Source organism: Dendrobates tinctorius, unplaced genomic scaffold (genome assembly GCF_039654945.1).
Source record: "Dendrobates tinctorius isolate UK_male_01 unplaced genomic scaffold, ASM3965494v1 ptg000120l, whole genome shotgun sequence".
Classification (NCBI taxonomy): Eukaryota; Metazoa; Chordata; class Amphibia; order Anura; family Dendrobatidae; genus Dendrobates; species Dendrobates tinctorius.
In genome coordinates this window covers 22,952,601-22,975,841 of record NW_027361788.1, presented here as the reverse complement: position 1 = coordinate 22,975,841, position 23,241 = coordinate 22,952,601, and the positions used below count along the sequence as shown (strand labels likewise).

The 23,241-nt window shown below is 44.6% G+C and overlaps 1 protein-coding gene across 6 annotated transcripts in view; it reads right to left on the bottom strand.

The window, feature by feature from the left end:
* The window catches only part of ATP2B3 (ATPase plasma membrane Ca2+ transporting 3), a 443,364-nt gene that overhangs the window by 253,731 nt on the left and 166,392 nt on the right, over positions 1 to 23,241 (bottom strand). For all 6 annotated transcript variants that reach the window (XM_073590908.1, XM_073590910.1, XM_073590911.1 and 3 more), the window contains exon 2: positions 5,796 to 6,015. The gene's annotated coding sequence lies outside the window, so the exon portion shown is untranslated. The remainder of the gene's footprint in view (positions 1 to 5,795; positions 6,016 to 23,241) is intronic.

Sequence of the window (23,241 nt, the reverse complement as noted above, 5' to 3'; positions counted from 1 at the left end):
GTTGATTTGGTGTCGGGCAGCTATAGGTCTCAGAGGAAAGGATTACCAGGCATTGGTAGAGCCAGTATACTCTGATAGCAGGACCACAGTCCTGACAGCCAGAGGGGTAGTTGATGTCCGTAAAGGGAGAGTACCTGTATGCCTTTTGAATTGTGGGCAGGAGGAGGCCACAATACCTCGGTATGCCACAGTTGCTAAGCTGCTCACTGTCAGTAGCAATGCAATGCAGGCAGCAGAGCCCTTGGTATCATCCGACCAGGTGGAGGACAATGGCTCTGTCAGCTGGAGGAGTGGTGCCAGCAACTGCAGGTGGGAACTGACTCCACACCTTCATACCAGAAAAATGGGGTCTACAGAGTGACCCAGGAATATGAGCGGGTATTCAGTAAACACCCTCTAGATTTTGGGAAGGCAAAAGGGGTTCAACATCATATCCCCACTGGAGATCATCCACCCATAAAAGAAAGGTACCGGCCTATACCCCCAACACAATACCAATGTGCCAAAGGTATGTTGAGGGGGATGAAGGAAGCAGGGGTTATCAGAGACAGTTGTAGCCCCTGGGCAGCCCCAATAGTTTTTGTAAAGAAAAAGGATGGTACCATGAGAATGTGTGTTGATTACTGAAAAATTAACAGCATTACACATAAAGATGCCTACCCATTACCTAGAATTGAGGAGTCCTTAGCTGCACTTAAAACTGCTAACTACTTTTCCACCTTGGATCTCACTAGTGGGTATTGGCAGGTTCCCGTGGCAGAGGCAGACAAGGAGAAAACAGCATTTACCAACACACTGGGTCTCTGTGAGTTCAACTATATGCCATTCGGGCTCTGCACCGCCCCAGGAACATTTCAACGGCTGATGGAGTGCTGCCTGGGACACAAGAACTTTGAGACAGTCCTGTTGTACCTTGATGATGTCATTGTTTTCTCCAAGACTTATGAAGATCATCTGGAGCACCTGGCTGAGGTGTTTGAAGCCCTGTCCAACTTTGGCCTGAAGGTGAAGCCTTCCAAATTCCACCTCCTGAAGCCCAAGGTGCAGTACCTCGGTCATGTAGTGAGTGCAGAAGGTGTGGCACCAGATCCTGACAAAGTCACAGTCATCCGGGACTGGCCGAAGCCCAGCAACCTCCATGAAGTACGCCAATTCCTCGGGTTGGTAGGCTACTACCGAAGATTCATCAAAGGCTTCACTGAAATTAGGAGTTAGTGTGAGGAGGGCAAAGAGTGTAGACGTGTGGAGAGAAGCTGGAGGTTGAGCTGAGGATAGAGAGCTCCCTCCCAGTGATAGCGCATGATCTGGAGCCTGGTCTCCACGGTTGTATGGATACTGAAGGTCCTGCAACAGAAACCAGAGGAGTAGGAAGCTGTAAATGCTCTATTCCCACCTAATCCACCGCACACAATATTTGATATCTTGCAAAAGTCAGTATTTTTATTCAAAGACATCCAATCTTGGAAAAAAAAGTGCCAGAAAATCAACTTGCAGTGTGTATACATCCAGTAGAGTACCCCCAACGTTTCGATCTTCCCAGATCTTACTCATGGGATTACTTGAGAGTGACAGTGTCAGTGTAGGGCACTTCTGTGAAAGAAGAAGAAAGTCCCCCTTCAAGGTGTTCCTCGGTGTTATGATGAATGCCAGCAGTAATAGAGAGGTTATATCTGCATGAGCTCAGTTTTTTATCGTTTTGTTTCAGCGGATTTTTCCCCGGATAACGCCGGATATAATGTTTTTTAGGTCTTGTATGTTTAAGGGGAGCAGGATAGCAGTTATAATGACCTTCGCAGGTAACAGACCTGGTATAGGTGGCAGGAACAAGGACGCACAGGGCTAGGCGCGGGAGCGCCGCCCTAATTCCAGGCTGCAATCTATCTTCTTCTAAAAAAAACCCCAGGCATATCGCCAGCAACGGCCCCACTATTACTTATCCTGCTCGTGTTCCGATAAAAAACTGAGCTCATGCAGATATAACCTCTCTATTACTGCTGGCATTCATCATAACACCGAGGAACACCTTGAAGGGGGACTTTCTTCTTCTTTCACAGAAGTGCCCTACACTGACACTGTCACTCTCAAGTAATCCCATGAGTAAGATCTGGGAAGATCGAAACGTTGGGGGTACTCTACTGGATGTATACACACTGCAAGTTGATTTTCTGGCACTTTTTTTTCCAAGATTGGATGTCTTTGAATAAAAATACTGACTTTTGCAAGATATCAAATATTGTGTGCGGTGGATTATATTTCTCATTGTATTAGGGGCCCCATTGGTCCAATCTACCGGCACCTCCCCTTTTGTATTGACCTGAGTGCACACCATTCTCTACTACTATTCCCACCTAAGACTCGGAGGCACAACAGCGAAGGGTGAGCCAAGAGAGATAGAGGGCTATAGCTGACTGCCATATGAGGTAGTTCTAAGAGAAGATAAGAAGGAGGAACTTCAGTGTAACACCGTACTGGATGTACCGCAGGCCAACGCTAGGAAGGAGACTACACAACCCATCTGATAGAGAGATCCCTGAGTTGCTTCCAGGCTAGCCTGCTCCTGTGTCATCTGTAACCAGGACCCTGGACTGCATTTGCCAAGTAAAGGTAAAGAAACTGCACCCTGTTGTGTCCTTGCCTCCTTCCTGCAAGATCGGGTCACCGCTGCTGTGACAATCCCCTCTGAGAGACCGGCCCGGTACCGAGTACCCCACAGCCCTGGGAAGGCGACCTTCACTCCCACCACCCCCATCATTGACCTTTCCACTGCCACCATCATTGCCCATTCCACCACCTCCATCATTTCCTCCTCCCCCTCATTGTCCTTTCAACTGCCACCATCATTGCCTTCACTCCCACCACCCCATCATTGTCCTTTCTATTGACACCATCATTGCCTTCTCCCCACCACCCCTATCAGTGCCCATTCCATCACCTTCATCATTTCCTCTTCCCCCACCACCCCCATCATTGTCCTTTCAACTGCCACCATTATTGCTTTCTCCCCCACCGCCCCATCATTGCCTCTCCTCCACCTACACACAGCACCATTCACCTCTCTGCACGTTCTCCTGCAGCGACACACAAACACACAGCACCTCTCACCTCTACGAACGCTCTGCCGCAGCATCACCAGCCGGCAGCTTCCTCTCTCTGGCACAGTCGTGGCGCTGAATGATGACGTCATCCAGCTGAGCTGCTGACTGTGTGAGAGGCAGGGAGCAGGATGGATCACTGCAGCTCTGCTCTGCTGCCATTTTCTCCTGCAGGCAAAGGGACCATGACGACTGATCAGTGTACATGAAAGAATGAATGGGGCCACGCATCATGAGATTTTGGGTGAAAACCTCCTTCCATCAGCAAAAGCATTGAAGATGAAACGTGGCTGGGTCTTTCAGCATGATAATGATCCCAAGCACGCCGCCAGGGCAATGAAGGAGTGGCCTCGTAAGAAGCATATGAAGGTCCTGGAGTGGCCTAGCCAGTCTCTAGGTCTCAACCCCATAGAAAACCTTTGGAGGGATTTGAAAGTCGATGTTGCCCAGCGACAGCCCCAATACATCACTGCTCTAGAGGAGATCTGCATGGAGGAATGGGCCAACATACCACTAACAGTGTGTGCCAACCTTGTGAAGACTTACGGAAAACGTTTGACCTCTGTCATTGCCAACCAAGGATATATAACAAAATATTGAGATGAACTTTTGTTAATGACCAAATACTTATTTTCCACCATAATTTGCAAAATAAATAAGGTGATTTTCTGGATTTGTTTTCTCATTTTGACTCTCATAGTTGTGGTCTACCTATGATGTCAATTACAGGCCTCTCTTAGTTTTTAAGTTGGAGAACTTGCACAGTTGGTGTCTGACTAAATACTTTTTTTCCCCACTTTAGGTGAAGCGTGTAGTTCAGAATCCCAGAAGTGACAGCGCTTAAAAGGTTTGTCCACCTTTGATAACATTTTTTTCTTACTTAAATGCTTATATTTGGGGCTAAAAAATAATTTTTCAATTCCGTTTCATTAAAAAGCTTACACCGTTTGAATTTTGAGAACAAAATAAATCGAAATAAGCACAAAATAATTGTAATAAGTGCTGAAGAAATCACTTCACTCCAAAGAATAAGGCATAGTGCCTATCAACAAATAAAGGAATGGAAATGCTCCCACTGGAATATTCCACACAGAAAAAAAGGAGCAGAGACACCATCCAATAAAAAACAATAGAAATTTTATTGATTCAAGGAATATATAAAAGATGTGCATGCCAACATTAAGGCTTTTGCAATAAAAAGGAAAGGAGGAATACCCCTTTTGAAAAAGCACCCAACGCGAAACGCGCGTCAGGGGGTTACAGGAGGACACATTGGCGTACTGGTGATAATGGGTAAGCATTATTCACATTGATGTGGATGAGCATATTGATTTGGTGATTGTTTTGGACAATGTTGTACTGAATTGCTCACGCCTCTATGGAAATTTTTGCTTGGGATTTATCCTTCCATATTGTATCACTATCATGCATACTGTATGACTTTTGGTCGCAGTATTATTATGTGTACCCCTGTATTGGCCGCGGTATTCCTCCTTTCCTTTTTATTGCAAAAGCCTTAATGTTGGCATGTACATCTTTTATATATTCCTTGAATCAATAAAATTTCTATTGTTTTTTATTGGATGGTACTCTCTGCTCCGTTTTTTCTGTGTGGACCGTTTGACTTTTACAGGCACATCCAACGTCAATGTGGTCTTCTAACACCTGAGAGGGCAGATAAAAGAGTCACAAACTCTCCAGTCACACCAAGAGAATGAGCTCACTGATGGAATCTTAGCTCATTCTGCAGCCAGCAATAGATAGTGCAACACAGAGGCTAGAGAAGGCAAGAAGCTCAACATTTTAAATGAAACCTGAATGCAAACATAATTTATAGCCCAAATACATGCAATTAAGTAATAAAAAAGTCATAAACTCCTGCACTGATCCCCATTAATCTAGAATGCCTGCTGCTGGTATGCATCGACGATGGGAGTATGTGCCTGGTATATAGCAGATGTGAAATTGTTGGGCTTAAGCAGAAGTGAGTTTTGAGTGAGAAATAAAGTGAGTTTTCTGTTATTGTAACTACTACTACTCTCATGATCTCCCCTTGATTTAATATGAGGTGCATGACTTCAACATCCAGCAATTAGAGGGACAGTATTGCTGGTGTCACCTTACACTTTGCTAACCTTGCGCACATCATTGCATCAGATCAGTGAGTCACCTGGCACGGCCAGCACCTGTGACCAAAGGATCCGATCCATGCCCGGTATACTTGTCATTGTGCCCTGCATAAGGAGACCTCCTACTGAGTGGGGGGATGGTTACAGATGGCTTTGGTGCATGTGGCGCAGCAACGGGCCGTACAGAGCACCTGATGGGACCTACCAACATGGACATGCCCATTCCTTTTATTTTAAGGAGAGCTAGAAGAGTCTGGCAATGTCATTCTCTCCTCTGCTCATTAAAAATGCGTAAATGCTTGGACAAACTTAGTGTTCATGTGTTTGGGGTAGTTGGGAGGGCCATCTGTAGGCCGGGCGAGCAGTGAACCCACCGCTATCCCCCTGTATGGCCTGGCATGGATCGGACACTGGGCTACCACAAACTCTGCCATGTACTGGGTTGCAGGGTAGCACTTGGCATCTCGGGCCCTCAGAGGTCCAGATGCTCATGGCCACATCAGGAGGTACCAGTATTGCGTATATGGTGGTGGAGGTCCGGGGGTGTCATTTACGCCTCTGATGACGACCATACCTGTTTAGGATCTTGCGGTAGACGGCATCACAACACAATGTTCACAGGGGATTTCATTCATGAATGCAGCCACATCTAACAGTCACAGGCACCACTGCGAGTTCGGGCTGAGTGAGGGGGCCAATCCATGGATGTTGTCGTTTCCAGTTTCAGTTGCAAACTGCTGTTGTGACCCAGTCAGGGGCAAGCACACCTCGTGTCTCCGCTGCACTGAGAAAACCTGCGAGAAGAAAGCAGAGGGGTTAGTATGGGACGAGTGTCGGCTGGTGGGGTCACTTGTCAAGGCATGTTGGTGGAAACACAACCTCTAACATTGGAAAACATAAATCGGGTATATCTTGTGCCACACGTGTCTCTACCCCATTGTCTGTAAAGCTGTTCCAGGTCCCCATTTCGGTATTTTGGATCCAGATATCCCTTTAGTATTTATACCGCCGGTACCACTGGCTGGCACTACCATAACAGCTCCACCCATGACACTAGTGGGTACCGTGCCTGGCATTATTATACAGGACGTTTGGCTGGCATTATTATTTCAGTTCTGTTACATAGGGATTGTGGTTGGCACTATTATAGGGGGACTAATGCTGAGCACTATTGCACAGGCCTGTGGGGTGCACTATTATTTGGGCACTTAATTTTTTAGGACTAGGCCTGGTACCATTAAGTTTTACAAAAGTGTTGTAATAAAAAGGATTGTGTATGTCACAGCATTCTTAATGTTGAGAGCCATGTTAGGTGTTGTGCGTTGGCATATCTGCCACTGGGGCAGGAGCCATCACTAGAGGAGCTCGCTGAATTCAGTTTCCTTCCGTGGTGGCTGCATGCAACTAAAATGGGAGAATTTATCGTTCTAGACAGAAGGGCAGAAATTCACAATGCAGGTACAGTGCTGTGCTTAAGTTTTAGGCAGGGATGTGAAAAATGCTGCACAGTAAGAAGCTTTCACTTATAGATGTGTCAATAGTTTATTTTTATCAATTAACAAAAGGCAAAGTAAGTGAAATAAAAGAGAAATGTAAATCCCATGAATATTTGGTGACTGCCTGTCACCTTCATCACTTCTTCTAGATACTCTAGTCTTGTCACTTGTACGCAGTTTTTGAAGGAGCTTGGCAGGAGGTTGTTCCTAACATCTTGGAGAACAGACCACAGATCCACAGTGTGGATGTCACTTGTACAAATCCTTCTGTGTCTTCGTGTGATTCCAAATGACAGAAAAAACTGACGGCACATCTAGAACTAGTCTGAATAGGTGCATACCAAAAAACAGCTTACATATCAAATAAGGAAATGTTTGCACTCAATTGCATTAAGGCATATCAAATATGAAATATATGAAGTACGAATAGCATAATGGCTTTTGCACCTATTCAGACTAGTTCTAGATGTGCTGTCAGTTTTTTCTGTCATTTGTATGTTAGCTTTCTGACTGAGCACTCCGCACTTCATCAAGCTGTTATTTTAATTACATCAATCACATTTTGGTTCCTATCTTCCTATAAATACAGGCTTTACAATGTTATTAGCCAGAGGTTAGTTCACACTAGGCAGTTAGAATAGGGACCCGTTCAATGAGATCACCTTGTCGCTGGTGAATGGGCTCACATCTTTTGGCCAAATTTTGTGCTAAGTATCTCATATGTTTTTTCTAGATTACAAAAGCCATTATGCTATTCGTACTTCATATATTTCATATTTGATATGCCTTAATGCAATTGAGTGCAACCATTTCATGTGATTCCAGACAGACTGGATGATGTGAGATCAGAGATCTGTGTGGACCGGATCATCACTTCCGGGACTCAACGCTCTTAATGACAGTGGCCGGATGTTTGGGGTATTTGTCCTACTGCAGAATAAATTTGGAGCCAGACGCCTCCTGATGTTATTACATGATAGATACAGTTGTGGCCAAAAGTATTGACACCCCTGCAATTTTGTCAGATAATACTCAGTTTCTTCCTGAAAATGATTGCAAACACAAATTCTTTGGGATTATTATCTTCATTTAATTTGTCTTAAATGAAAAAACACAAAAGAGAATGAAGCAAAAAGCAAAACATTGATCATTTCACACAAAACTCCAAAAATGGGCCAGACAAAAGTATTGACACCCTCAGCCTAATACTTGGTTGCACAACCTTTAGCCAAAATAACTGCAACCAACCGCTTCCGGTAACCATCAATGAGTTTCTTACAATGCTCTGCTGGAATTTTAGACCATTCTTCTTTGGCAAACTGCTCCAGGTCCCTGATATTTGAAGGGTGCCTTCTCCAAACTGCCATTTATAGATCTCTCCACAGGTGTTCTATGTGATTCTGGTCTGGACTCATTGCTGGCCACCTTAGACGTCTCCAGTGCTTTCTCTCAAACCATTTTCTAGTGCTTTTTGAAGTGTGTTTTGGGTCATTGTCCTGCTGGAAGACCCATGACCTCTGATGGAAACCCAGCTTTCTCACACTGGGCCCTACATTATGCTGCAAAATTTGTTGGTAGTCTTCAGACTTCATAATGTCATGCACATGGTCAAGCAGTCCAGTGCCAGAGGCAGCAAAGCAACCCCAAAACATCAGGGAACCTCCGCCATGTTTGACTGTAGGGACCGTGTTTTTTTCTTTGAAAGCCTTTTTTTGTCCTGTAAACTCTAGGTTGATGCCTTTGCCCAAAAAGCTCTACTTTTGTCTCATCTGACCAGAGAACATTCTTCCAAAACGTTTTAGGCTTTTTCAGGTAAGTTTTGGCAAACTCCAGCCTGGCTTTTTTATGTCTTGGGGTAAGAAGTGGGGTCTTCCTGGGTCTCCTACCATACAGTCCCTTTTCATTCAGACGCCGACGGATAGTACGGGTTGACACTGTTGTACTCTTCGACTGCAGGGCAGCTTGAACTTGTTTGGATGTTAGTCGAGGTTCTTTATCCAACATCCGCACAATCTTGCGTTGAAATCTCTTGTCAATTTTTCTTTTCTGTCCAAATCTAGGGAGGTTAGCCACAGTGCCATGGGCTTTAAACTTCTTGATGACACTGCGCACGGTACACACAGGAACATTCAGGTCTTTGGAGATGGACTTGTAGCCTTGAGATTGCTCATGCTTCCTCACAATTTGGTTTCTCAAGTCCTCAGACAGTTCTTTGGTCTTCTTTTTTTCTCCATGCTCAATGTGGTACACAGAAGGACACAGGACAGTGGTTGAGTCAACTTTAAACCTTGTCAACTGGCTGCAAGTGTGATGTAGTTATTGCCAACACCTGTTAGGTGCCACAGGTAAGTTACAGGTGCCGTTAATTACACAAATTAGAGAAGCATCACATGATTTTTCGAACAGTGCCAATACTTTTGTCCACCCTCTTTTTTATGTTTGGTGTGGAATTATATCGAATTTGGCTTTAGGACAATTCTTTTTGTGTTTTTTCATTTAAGATAAATTAAATGAAGATAATATTAACAAAGAATTTGTTTTTGCAATCATTTTCAGGAAGAAACTGAGTATTATCTGACAGAATTGCAGGGGTGTCAATACTTTTGGCCACAACTGTAGGGATTTCCCTGTATTTCTCAACAAGGAGGACACCATTAATCCTGACCAAATGCCAACTCCATTTACTGAAATGCAGCCCCAAACTTGCAGGACCCTCCACTGTGCGGCACTGTTCCTGCAGAGCCTCATTACAGTGCTGCTCTTCAGCTCTTCAGCCTCCTGTTACAGCCAAATAATTCACATTGTGACTCAGTCCAGAGCATCTGCAGCCAATTTTCTGCACCCTAGTTCCTGTGTTTTTGCATACAGTTGAATAGTATGGCCTTGTTTCCATGGAGAAGGTAAGGTTTTTGGCTGCAATTCTTCTATGAAAACCACTTATGACCAGACTTCTTCAAACAGTAGATGGGTGTAACTGGGTTCCACTGGTTGCTGCCATTTCTGAGATGATGGCACTGCTGGACATTTTCTGATTTTGAAGGGAATTAAGAATGATGTATCTTCATCTGCTGCACTACGTCTTCTTGGTTGAGCACTACTTCTACCATCCTCAATGTTTCCCATTTCAGTGCTGAGAAATACAGGCAGATCATGTATCACCATCAGGGAGGCATCTAATTGCCACTAAATTTATTCTGCAGCTGGACAATGACCCCAAACATCTAGCTAATGTCATAAAAAAAAATCTTCAGCATAAAAAGAACAAGAAGTCATGGAAGTAATGCTCCAGCCCCACAGATCCCTGATCTCACATCATACAGTCTTCTGGGATCACATGGAGACACAGAAGGATTTACACAAGTGACATCCACTGAAGATTTTTGGTCAGTTCGCCAAGATGATTGGGAAAATCTCCTGCCGAGTTCCTTAAAAAATTGCGTGTAAGTGATCTAGAAAAACTGAGGAAGGTAAAGTGTGGACACTAAATATATCTTTATTCTCGTTGAATTTTGTTAATTGATAAAAAAAACCTGTTAACATTGCTATTTGTGAAAGCTTCTTACTCTGTTTTTTTCCACCCTTGCCTAAAAGTTTTGCACAGTACTGTATATTATGGAATAAATCTGGTATGCGGTCAATTAATAAGATGGGTACTAACTATAATAAAGGCGTAATACTTTTGGTTCAGCGTTCTTGAGTGAGTGAGGTCCTTTCTTTTGCAATGTCGCCCTAAAAGAGCCCACATTTCCAATAACACCGAGAGACCTTATGAGATCGCCATACTCTTCATACTTATTAAACCATTCCTATACAGTATAACGAAGTTTTATTAATAATGCATTTCGTAAAATAATAATGGAATACATAAAATAACCAAATACAATAAAGATAAAATCAGTTTCTATCCATTTGCAGATTTACTCGCACTTAATGTATGTGCCAAGCAGAACTGGTAATTATGATACATCAATTAAAATCAATTATTCAGCTTTATTGCTCTTCATTATTATTTCAATCCTCCTACTTTTCTATAATCGAGTGCACATTAGGAATACACTACAGAACAGAATCGTTACATTAAGCCACCAATTACCCCCGGTACTTGCTATGCTGAGAAACCAGATGCATTTTTAATCACGCCTTTTCTTGTATATTTTATACACTCTCAAATGGGCAAAAGGGTCCTTCTTATTCCGGGTTCATGTCTTGACCTCGGATTAGATCAGTGGTTCCCAAATTCCAGTCCTCGCAGATCCCAACAGGTCATGTTTTCAGGATTTCCATAGTGTTCATGTGAGAGAATTCCTGATGCCTTGATGATACTTCCATCACCTGGGAAATACTAAGGAAATCCTGAAAACATGACCTGTTGGAGTCTGCGAGGACTGGAGTTTTGGAACCACTGGATTAGATTCTCTCATATATAAAGACTTTTTTTCCTACATCTAGAGACAGGGTCCTGAGATCAGATCAGATGTGACATGAGCCCCCTTGGTGGCCCTTGGTGGGTTGGTGTGACAAAAAGTCCAACTGCTCTGGGGTCTCCACTAGAGATGGGGGAATCGATTTGCAGGACTCCAGTCCAGCGGCCAGGTCAGTAATCTGTGACCACTGGACGGGAGTCCTACCAATCTCCATTTACCCCCTATCATCCCCAGATTTTCTTTTGCTTAGCCCGTATGGCATGACATCATCATAGCGACATGTTGCACAGAAGATGTCATGCGAGCCAGGAAACTGAAAAGGAGGGCTAGTGATGCCAGGCTGGTGGTTACTGACCTGGCCGATGTACCTGAGTCTTGAGAATCGATTTTCTCATCTCTAGTCTTCACCATCGTGGGACCTTCACCACCAGAGTCTCTCCACTTTTTCTTCATCCCAAAAATGATAGAGATCCTACAGGTATTTTTCTACGGGCAACCACAGACTACAATTTCTCCACAGCCAGAGCTCAACAATAACGTATGTTCTGTATGTCTTGGTGCACCTATATTGCTGATCCTGATCGGCGGTATACAAGGCTACACATCCATCCATTAGACCAGTGTGTCGGCATCCTATGTCAATATTATAGGACATCTGAGTGATACTAAGTCTGATGGACCCTTTACTAGTAAAATCTTCATATTGAGGTCAATTATTTTTTATTTTTGATCACAATGCCAAGCGTCAGATGGAGTAGTGTAAAGCCATCACCACTGGACTCTGGAGGACACGGTGCTCTGATCACACTTCTCTATCTGGCATTTGATGGACGAGTCTGGGTTTGGTGAATACCATGAGAACGTTGCTATAAGGGTGGTGGACAATAGCTGTCACGTTTCTACCCCTGAAGATACCAATCGACTTGTATTGTCTAATGTGTCGTGGATCTTTTGTATATATCGTGATGTTATGTGTCCTGTGAAGTGTAATATATAATGTAGGATGTGATAATTTACAGCATATAAACTAGGATGTAGGTAGGTAACTGTAGTTTAGGTAATGATGTTAGTGTAAGATAGGATAGGATTAATGTTGGGACTAGCCCATAATGAGAAGGGCTTAGTTTAAGGGAAAGAGATGACTTCCTTAGTTGGAATACTAGTTCAAGTGCAAGTAAGAGGTGTAGAGTGAGCAGAGTTGCCTTAATGGTCAACCGGAGCAACAGGAGACTAAGGACAAGGGAATAGCAAGATCCTGAAGTGACCTATGAGACAGAGTGACCTTCAGGAATGGGGTCCTTAAATAGGACAGCGAGTCACGAGAAACCCTGAGCAGGCAAATGCCAAAAGTAAAGGACCTAAACAGGACCGAGTTAGTGGAACTAGTGGGAGTCCCAAGCAGTAGATACAGGGCGCCAGTAGTGGAAGAAATAAGATGCAGAACCGCTGTGTGGGTAGAGAGACTCACTGATCAGGGCTGTGGCATAACAGCTGGGTTGTGACAAAACAAGGTGAAACAGTGTGGCCCTGGAGAAGGATACTGGAAAAGGATGATACTTACCTATATCCTTACAGAGGAGGGATACTGTGTGTGTGAAAACGCTTTCTACTGCAAAGGCAACGTCTATAACACTTTGAACTCACTATCCCTTATACATAACCCTTACCAAGTTGCCGTTCAGTAAAGACTGTATTTTTGAACAGAAGTCTACTTTACTGAACTGCAGAATCCATGTTCCCGGCCGGCCAACAGCACACGAGTACAAACATCCAGCCAGGACCTGCACTTTCATGTAGTGCACCTGGTTGTTAAAGGAAGAGACAAGTGCCTCTCCCGCAGCTACCTCCCCGCACCGAGCTACATGCTGCCTGCATTGTTCCCTCTGTACAGTTTCAGTGAAGGGAAATCTTCAGCACAAGACATTGTGGACAATTCAGGGGCGGACAATGACAACTTGGGGCCCCTGTGCAAGAAATGTGTCTGGGCCCCTCTCCTTCTATGGCGACAAAGCTACATATATATATATATATATATATATATATATATATATATATATATATATATATATATATATATATATATATATATATACATATACAGTGGGGCAAAAAAGTATTTAGTCAGTCAGCAATAGTGCAAGTTCCACCACTTAAAAAGAAGAGAGGCGTCTGTAATTTACATCATAGGTAGACCTCAACTATGGGAGACAAACTGAGAAAAAAAAATCCAGAAAATCACATTGTCTGTTTTTATTTCATTTTATTTGCATATTATGGTGGAAAATAAGTATTTGGTCAGAAACAAGCAATCAAGATTTCTGGCTCTCACAGACCTGTAACTTCTTATTTAAGAGTCGCCTCTTTCCTCCACTCATTACCTGTAGTAATGGCACCTGTTTAAACTTGTTATCAGTATAAAAAGACACCTGTGCACACCCTCAAACAGTCTGACTCCAAACTCCACTATGGTGAAGACCAAAGAGCTGTCAAAGGACACCAGAAACAAAATTGTAGCCCTGCACCAGGCTGGGAAGACTGAATCTGCAATAGCCAACCAGCTTGGAGTGAAGAAATCAACTGTGGGAGCAATAATTAGAAAATGGAAGACATACAAGACCACTGATAATCTCCCTCGATCTGGTGCTCCACGCAAAATCCCACCCCGTGGGGTCAGAATGATCACAAGAACGGTGAGCAAAAATCCCAGAACCACGCGGGGGGACCTAGTGAATGAACTGCAGAGAGCTGGGACCAATGTAACAAGGCCTACCATAAGTAACACACTACGCCACCATGGACTCAGATCCTGCAGTGCCAGACGTGTCCCACTGCTTAAGCCTGTACATGTCCGGGCCCGTCTGAAGTTTGCTAGAGAGCATTTGGATGATCCAGAGGAGTTTTGGGAGAATGTCCTATGGTCTGATGAAACCAAACTGGAACTGTTTGGTAGAAACACAACTTGTCGTGTTTGGAGGAAAAAGAATACTGAGTTGCATCCATCAAACACCATACCTATTGTAAAGCATGGTGGTGGAAACATCATGCTTTGGGGCTGTTTCTCTGTAAAGGGGCCAGGACGACTGATCCGGGTACATGAAAGAATGAATGGGGCCATGTATCGTGAGATTTTGAGTGCAAACCTCCTTCCATCAGCAAGGGCATTGAAGATGAAACGTGGCTGGGTCTTTCAACATGACAATGATCCAAAGCACACCACCAGGGCAACGAAGGAGTGGCTTCGTAAGAAGCATTTCAAGGTCCTGGAGTGGCCTAGCCAGTCTCCAGATCTCAACCCTATAGAAAACCTTTGGAGGGAGTTGAAAGTCCGTGTTGCCAAGCGAAAAGCCAAAAACATCACTGCTCTAGAGGAAATCTGCATGGAGGAATGGGCCAACATACCAACAACAGTGTGTGGCAACCTTGTGAAGACTTACAGAAAACGTTTGACCTCTGTCATTGCCAACAAAGGATATATCACAAAGTATTGAGATGAAATTTTGTTTCTGACCAAATACTTATTTTCCACCATAATATGCAGATAAAATGAAAAAAAAACAGACAATGTGATTTTCTGGATTTTTTTTTCTCAGTTTGTCTCCCATAGTTGAGGTCTACCTATGATGTAAATTACAGACGCCTCTCATCTTTTTAAGTGGTGGAACTTGCACTATTGCTGACTGACTAAATACTTTTTTGCCCCACTGTACATATATATATATTTCCATCCCTTATTATACAGTGCCCTCTCTTGTTATGTACAGCACCGTTCCTTACATATTGGATTATATAGAGCCCTGTTTTTTATTACATACCCTCCTGTCTTGTTAGCTGTATAATGAAATGATGGCTGATGGAACAAGGGAAAGCTTCTTTTCTAATGGAGTAGCTGATGGACTGGTAGTCTGGTCACCGGCTCCTCCTTCAGCAGTCATTTTATATCTAACAAGAGAGGGGACTATGTAATAAAAGAGGGCGCTGTGAATAACAAAAACAACAAGAATACACTAAGTAAGAGACAGCAATGTACATAACAGTAGAGGAAGTTATATAATAAGGGACAGCATCATAAAAAGTGACTGCACTATATATTGAGGGATGGCGCCATGCATAATAAGCGAGTAAACTATATACTAAGGGACTGTGCTATACATGATAAGTGAGTACACTGTATACTAAGGGGCTGTGCTATGTATAATAAGTGAGTATACTATATACTAAGGGATTATGTTAGACGTAATAAGCGATAATAACGTCTTCCTCCACTTTCTTATTCCTAAATCCATTATAAATCTCCCTTCCTCTCATCTTAATCCCCCACACCCCTCATTGTTCTCTTCCCCCTGCATCCCATTATTGTCCTCTCCCCCACCCCAATCATTGCCCTCTTCACTACCTCCATCATTGCTTTCTCCCCCACCACCCCAATCATTGCCCTCTTCACCACCTCCATCATTGCTTTCTACCCCACCACCCCATCATTGCCTATTCCAACACCTCCATCATTGCCTTCTCCCCGACCACCCCCATCATTGCCCACTCCCCCACCACCATCATTGCTTTCTCCCACATGACCCTCATCATTGACCTTTTCACCATCATTGTCCTTTCCACCTCCATCATTTCGTCCTCCTCCACCACCCCATTATTGTCCTCTCCACCACCACCATCACCTTTTCACCACCACCATTGCCTTTTCCCCACCACCCCATCATTGCCCTTTCCACCACCACCATCATTGCCTCCTCCCCACCCACATCCATCATTGCCCTTTCCACCATCGTTGTCCTTTCCATTTCTTCCCCAATCATTGCCCATTCCACCTCCATCATTTCCTCCTCCACACCACCCCTACTATTGTCCTTTCAACCATCACCATCATTGCTTTTTCCCCACCACCCCCATCATTGCCCATTCCACCACCTCCATCATTGCTTTCTCCCCCACCACCCCATCATTGCTCTTTTCACCACCTCCATCATTTCTTTCTCCCCACCACCCTCATTATTGCCCTCTCCATCACCCCCATCATTGCCTTCTCCCCCACCACCCCCATCATTGCCCTTTCCACCACCTCCATCATTGCCTCCTTCCCCACCACCCCATCATTGTCCTTTCCACTGCCACCATCATTGCTTTCTTGCTTTCTCCCCCACCACCCCCTTCATTGCCTTCCCTCATCACTGTCCCCTCCTCCACCTACACACACAGCACCATTCACCTCTCTGCATGTTCCCCTGCAGCGACACACACACACTCTCCTCCAGCTACACACACAGCACCATTCACCTTTCTGCACGTTCCCCCGCAGCAAAACACACACACACAGCAGCTCTCTGCACGCTCTCCCGCAGCATCACCATCGCTGACAGCTTCCTCTCTCTGGCACAGCCATTGCGCTGAATGATGATGTCATCCAGCCGCGCTGCTGACTGTGTGAGAGACAGTAAGTGCAGGCAGGGAGCAAGACGGATCACTGCAGCTCCGCTCTGCTTCCATCTTCTCTTGCAAGCAGCGGAGCTGCAGGGATCTCTTCCTGCCCACCGCACATGTGGGCAATCTGGCCAGGGGTCCCTCGGGGCTGGATAAACAGGCCAGAATACCATCATTATTAGCTGTCCTGCAGGGGCCCCCCCACCCCTGGGCCCCGGTGCAGCCGCACCAGCTGCACATGCGGTAAGTCCGCCCCTTGGACAACTGTAGTTTCTAGCTTTGTGGGAAGAGTCTGGGGAATGTCCTTCTCTGTTCCCTATGACTGTGCCCAGTGCAGAAGATCAATACAGACATTGTTGAGGGAGTTTGGTGGCAGAACAGGACTGGTCACAAAAAGTCCGGGACCTCAGCACCATCCAGCACTTTTGGGATGAATTAGAATGGAGATTGTGATGCCGGCTGGTCCCCAACATCAGTGTCTGACCTCACAAATGCTCTTCTGGATGAAGGGGCAAAAAATCAGACAGATGCTTCCAAAATCTTGTAGCAATCCTTCCCAGAAGAGTGGGAGTTGTTTTATCTTTGTAAGGAAGAGGAAGTGTTGCCCATGTTCCCCCTTGAAGATATGTAAAATGATGTAATGTATTATGGTGTTTGAAATGTTTAATGATTTATATTGATTGTGTTTTCCATTCAGCACTAGGCAGTTGAAAGGAATAGTTGAAGTTAATGGCTGGGACTAGCCCAGGGGGAAGGAGCTACGTGATTACACAACAGAGAGTTTCCGGTTGGAATGTGAGATAGGGACGAGCCTGCAGCAGTAGCAGAACTCAGCTCTGATTAGTTGGTAGAATTGCATGTGGTGGTGCATTTGTGGCAAAAGGGAGATGATTGAGGCAGATAGTAAGTCCTACGAAGGAAGCGACAACAAGAAGGAAGTGGTTAGTGTCTGGAGTCGGCCCAGAGTGAGGAGAAAATGACGAAGTATTGGGGCTTGGGGCAGGAAGCATGGCTCGACGGTACGGAGTTAGTTGTCTATCAGTCAGATAATGGAACAGAGAAGGATGGATAAGTGAGAGGAAGAGGAAATGGCCCGTGAGGTGGTCAAGAGAATTCCTTAATGCAGAAAGCTGCATAAGTAGCAGCCATATTGGCATAGAAAACTCCTCTAATGGGAGAAAGACGTGGAACCGTAGGTGAAAATATAGGCCACTTGCTTGCTGGACTGTAGTGCAGTTTTTGGAGAAGAGGAGGCTCCCTGTATAGAGTGTACTGGACTGTGTGGAGGCAAAAGAGTTAGACAAAATAGAGGGCGAGAGTGACTCCTGTGGAAAGAGGAAGAAGCGTGTGATAATGTCCATGTCATAAAAGAAACGTCCATGAAGACGAATACCTACTACCTGCTGTATTTATGAACTGTGGCCTCCCTTATTAAACTCTGTCACACCTGGTCCTGTGCGAAAAACAACGGCACCATTCGGACTGCAAGAGCATAACACAACTATAGCAAAAGTCCACACACCCAGCAAGGACCCCCATTTTCATGTAGCATGCCGGGGAGCGAAACATGAGAACTTTACCCACGGCTACCATCCCGTGTCACGTTACATCTGCAAAGGGGTCAATTTTATATTAACGTCAATGTTGGCAGGTGACTAAATGCAACAGCAGAAAGATCAGATGCAAACAACAGTTTACTTATCAGATTAGCAATATGAAATAGAAACGGAGATACTAAAAGTGGCAAATCACAAAAGGCGATATTTACAGAGTCAGAGTATTTGACAATTATATAACCGAGGTATATGGATTAGTATACAATAAGAAACTCCGAAATCAGCTCCGACCCTACTATCCAACCTAGTGCTAATGGGGGGCAAGCCCAGTATTTGGTGGGAACAGTCTCTAGAAGTTTCTGCGGTTTTCTGGGCCTTGACTAGTTGCATGTTTTTCTTACAAAGTCTATGAACCCTCTCTGGGCCGCTCTAGCGTCAGCTGGACCCCTTCTGATCTGCAGCCTTTCCCCTGCCCACCATAAGTCCATGCTGGAAGTGACGGCCTGTCTCACACGTCTCCTTTGATCACTGGCCCAGGCTGGAATCTCTGGTATTCTCAGGGCCTCTTCAGTGTTTGACTATCGACTAGCGTCTCCTCAATCCATATAGGCGGGGACTGGTTCTTTACTGTTGACAAGCGTTGTCTAGGTCAGGAACCTTGACCTATGTATTTTGGGTTTTTGGTACTTGACCGTCGACAAGGCAAGTCTGGACCTTGACCGGCATAGCTCTGGTCGTCATTGTTTAACCGTCATCGTCTAGGCCTGGGTCTGGCTGGTACCAGCAGCTGCTGCCTACTATCCGGGCTACTGAAGCTGCAGCAAGAGCGTCTGCCACCTGTCTTGGTGTCAAATCCCGTTGTATTTTGGTGTGCTGACCTTTTATATCGAAGGCTGTTTTCCTCACTGTCACCTGATCTCGGACAATGTCTAATTCTGTTTCCTATGCAATTTTTCTCCTTGGGAATAGCTCCCAAGGGTTTTGTTCAAGTCTGGAGACCCCACGGACCATTTTTGCAACACTTTTTGTCCTATGCGCCATTCTCCTACACCTATATATGTAAGATGGAAGGCCAGAAAAGCTCCCGTAGCTGTAATGTGGAGGGGGCACATACTTTTGTCCATTTAGTTTTTCTGGAATGATGTGCAACTCTTTGAAGGTTTTTTTTTTTTTAAACCTAACAGCATATAGATAACATACAACCAGAAAAGCGGTGATGTTAGATGAAAAAGTGATAATCAGTGTGTCCTGCTATGAATTCGCACTTGGATGGTCTCCAGAATCATTGTCTCCAAAAGTGATAACGTCACCATAACTATCCTGCTTCCAGGGTCTTGTCCTTCTGGAGCTCTGTAATAATTGCTGATGTCAGACTAACCTCTGCTGCCAAACATGTGGGTCAGAGAAACCGTACCCTCCCGAACATCAACTAAGCAGGAAACCACTTTGATAGGAGTCACATTTGTCGTAACGGATATGTCTTAGAGACAGTTTCTTAGGGTCGTTAATACAAAACCAAGTTGGCCGGAGAGATGTAAACCGACTTATGCACCCTCCCGATTCCCATTATAACCATCAATGAATAATAACTTTCTGCCATTAGTCCTAATAATGTTATTCTCATGTAATGTGCCTCCTTACCCCGGCCTGTGTCCATCAGGAGTTTGCACAACAAGGACGTTTGATGTACACTGAGAAACATCTACAGAGTGAAGCTTATTAATATTTTAGTGACAGCATCACTGCAGCTTCAGTGTTTTTGAAATCTGACTGTTTATGATGCCTCCAGCCCTCCACCAAACACTTGCCGACTCCAAGCTCAGCGTTCTCCAAAGAAATACGCTATCAGAGCAAGGGAAACTCCAGCTGTCCGATAGCTCCGTCGTCCAGAAGAGAGGAGCCGTACATCTGCAGCCTTCCTGAAAGGATGTTTCCTGTATGAGCCAGCTCTAATGGATCACATTATCCAATCAATTCCTTTTTGGATTCTCTTGTGGCAAAAAAAAGAACCTCAAAAATTAGCATATATTATTAACACGTTCTATTGAAGAAGATATTAATCCCCATAGGACATCCACGCAGTGTGTTGTTACTATGCCACTCTGCGTATCTACAGAAATTACATATTTATTTGATCCGTGATCCATAATTCATGGGGCACTGACGTACTTTTCTGCTTGGATAGCAATCACTACAGACACTTGTGGCGTTGTTGGCACCGGGGAACACCCAGTGCCCTAGATCTTCTACTTCGAGAAACAGTACACTCCTCAAAAATGAAATTACAACACCAAGGAGGAATTTGTCATGAGATTATGGAAATCACAGTATAGATAGACATGTTAGTGAGATGCAAATGATAAAAAAGGAAACAACATTTTCAAGACATTTCAATTTATCCAGTATGGAGTATAAGCATCAATCACTAGTGTCATGATCCAGGACGGGGTTTTGTCTTTGGCCCGTCCTGGTCAGACAGGGGTTAATTGTTTCTGCCTCTCTCTGGCAGAGGGCGGCTATTTAGTGGCCAATCGACCTAGGTCCAGTGTCAGTTATACTCCTGCCCTCGGCTGAGTTAGTTGACCTCTTGTGTACGTGTGCCTTGTGCCTGATAACTTGTTGCTTGTTTGGTTTTGATCCGGTTCCGTCCCTGTTATGAGTTCTGCCTGTCCCTCTTGTACTGCACTACCCTCTCTGTGTATGACTCTCTGCCTGTGACTTGACTATTCTCTGCTCGTCCCTCTGGTACCGCACCGCTCTCTCTGTGTATGACCTCTGCTTGTCTGACCTGCGTTTCCCTTTCCTCTACTACAGTATCTCTGCAGTACGTATATTACAACTGCAGCAGTAGGACACTAAGCCCCGCCCCCTGCAGTCACATGATCGTAGGTCCTTGTAATCCTTACTACTTTTAGCGTCGCAGGTCCTGTCTGCTTGAATTTTCACTGTAGTAACGGAACCTGGGCCCACCCGTAGTGTGGGTAAGTCACCCTGCTCAGCCGTGGCAGTTTGCCGACACTGACAGGATCTTTACAACTAGAATGTCATGCCAACCTAGAAGATCTGGGGGTAGAAGATCCCTGTGCACTGTGAATTGCAGATCTTCCATTTATCCTGTGTGTTTATATCTCTTATTAAATTAATTTGGCTTCCTTTGGTGCTGAAGATGTTAAAGGTCCTTTCTATAATGGTCATGTCACGATCCAGGTTGGATTGTGACAGATTTAGCACATGTAACCTTTTTTCCTTTAAGCCTTTGGCTTAAGGTTAGCGTTGCCCCCGGTGGCCGCTGGGGTTATTACACTGTAGTTGCTTTAGTTCTGGTTTTGCCCCCGGTGGCCGCTGGGGTTATTACACTTAAATTACCAAGCAGGTGTGATTACCCTGGCTCCTGCCTATAAAGGAGTTTCAGGTGTTCTCAGTCACTGTTGGTGATATTGTTCATTCCCAACCAACCTAGGTGGTGAAAGGAGCTATTGAGAGGAGTTCCTTGAAGCTCAGCCAGAGCTTTGGAGTAGCAGCTATTCAGGTGGAAGCTGTATCCGGGTGCCGAACTCTGTTGCTTGGAGCAATAGCAGCAGAACAAAGCTAAGTTGTGTGTATTCCCTGTTTTGTTGTATTTTCCTTGTGTGTATTAGTACAGTGGTGGGATTAGTATCTGCACCGTCCAGTTCACTAGTAAGGGATAGGTGCAGGGCGAGCTAGGGATTAAGGTATTCTGTTTGGTGACAGGTGAGGAGCCTGTATAGGGATCGTTAGGAGTGTTTAGGGACACTGCCTCAGGGGAATGCAGGAGGTCTCCACGTCCCCATTCCCTATTGCAGGGCCCACCATTGTAACTGTTTCCCCGGTGTTCCCCTTGTGTGTCCAGGTGTTAGTGCCGTCTGGCGGGTCGCGGCTCTGAGGACAAGTCACACCGTGACAGGTCAGAAACATGCAGCTCCATTTCAGCTGCTTTTGATCTGGTCATTAACTCTTCCTATAAAACCTGGCCAGACCCTTTCTGTCTTGCCAGTGAAAGCTCTGCTTTCCTGCTCTTAGGAGACACTGTGCTGAAGAGTAATTTGTCGTTTGCTTAAGCTTAGTGTTTTGGAGAGAAATTATTATAGATGTGTTCTGTTGTATGTGTATGTTTATCTTCTGGTCCCTGTTCCCACTTAGTTTAGTCCTCCCTGTCCATATCTTCCCTTCTATTGTTGGTTGGTGTTTTGTATGATAGAGGGTTTCTGTTATCCTTGTTTTGTCTTGTGTATCTTGTTCACATTACATTTCTGTTCCAGACTCCATGGGGCAGAGGAGGGAACAGACCAGGGATTAACAGGAGCATAATGAAGTTGGAGATTCGGGCCTCTCTATCATCAAGAGTACCCCTTGGACAGGGATAATTAGGGTCCCAGTTCCAGGGAGAGTTTGATGCCCCCCTTCCTAAGACTGTCACAGCAAGACAGCATCACCATCATTAATCTCCACACTTATAGCTTTGAAATTATTAATGGTTGTCTGGGAGATGTTCTGCCACGCTGAATTTATTTGGGCAAATCATCAAGATCCACTGCTCTTTTGCAATGGCTAACCAACGATATCCGAGATGTGCTCTATGGGAGTCAAGGCCGGAAACACTGCAACTATAGTAGTATGAACAACACGCGGAGTGGTGTTTAAAAACACAGCCTATGACGCTTTGGAGAAATGGCCACACCACAAAATCAATGTAACCGTTGTTTTTTTTCCTGATTGAATTTGAGCATCGCAGTATTTTTTGATTTGCGGAATGTCAATTCTTTAAATGATTTTGTAGCATTTTGTCTACTGTTTAGAAAGTAATGGGAAAGTGCAATAACTCTGTGGGGAAAAAAATAGCAGGTTTTGCTAAGTGTTTGGTGAAAAAAACTAAGTTTATTTAACATGTACTGTAGACAAAACACACATTCAATACCAAGGGATGCCCGGTTCGTTTCAACAACCAAAAGTTTACTGGACAGTTCAAGTTCATCAGATTACAACACGCAGTATTGGGCACTCGTTTCAACAACCAAAAGTTTACTGGACAGTTCAAGTTCATCAGGTTACAACACGCAGTATTGGGCACCACACTTTCCATTCCTTGCTTCCTT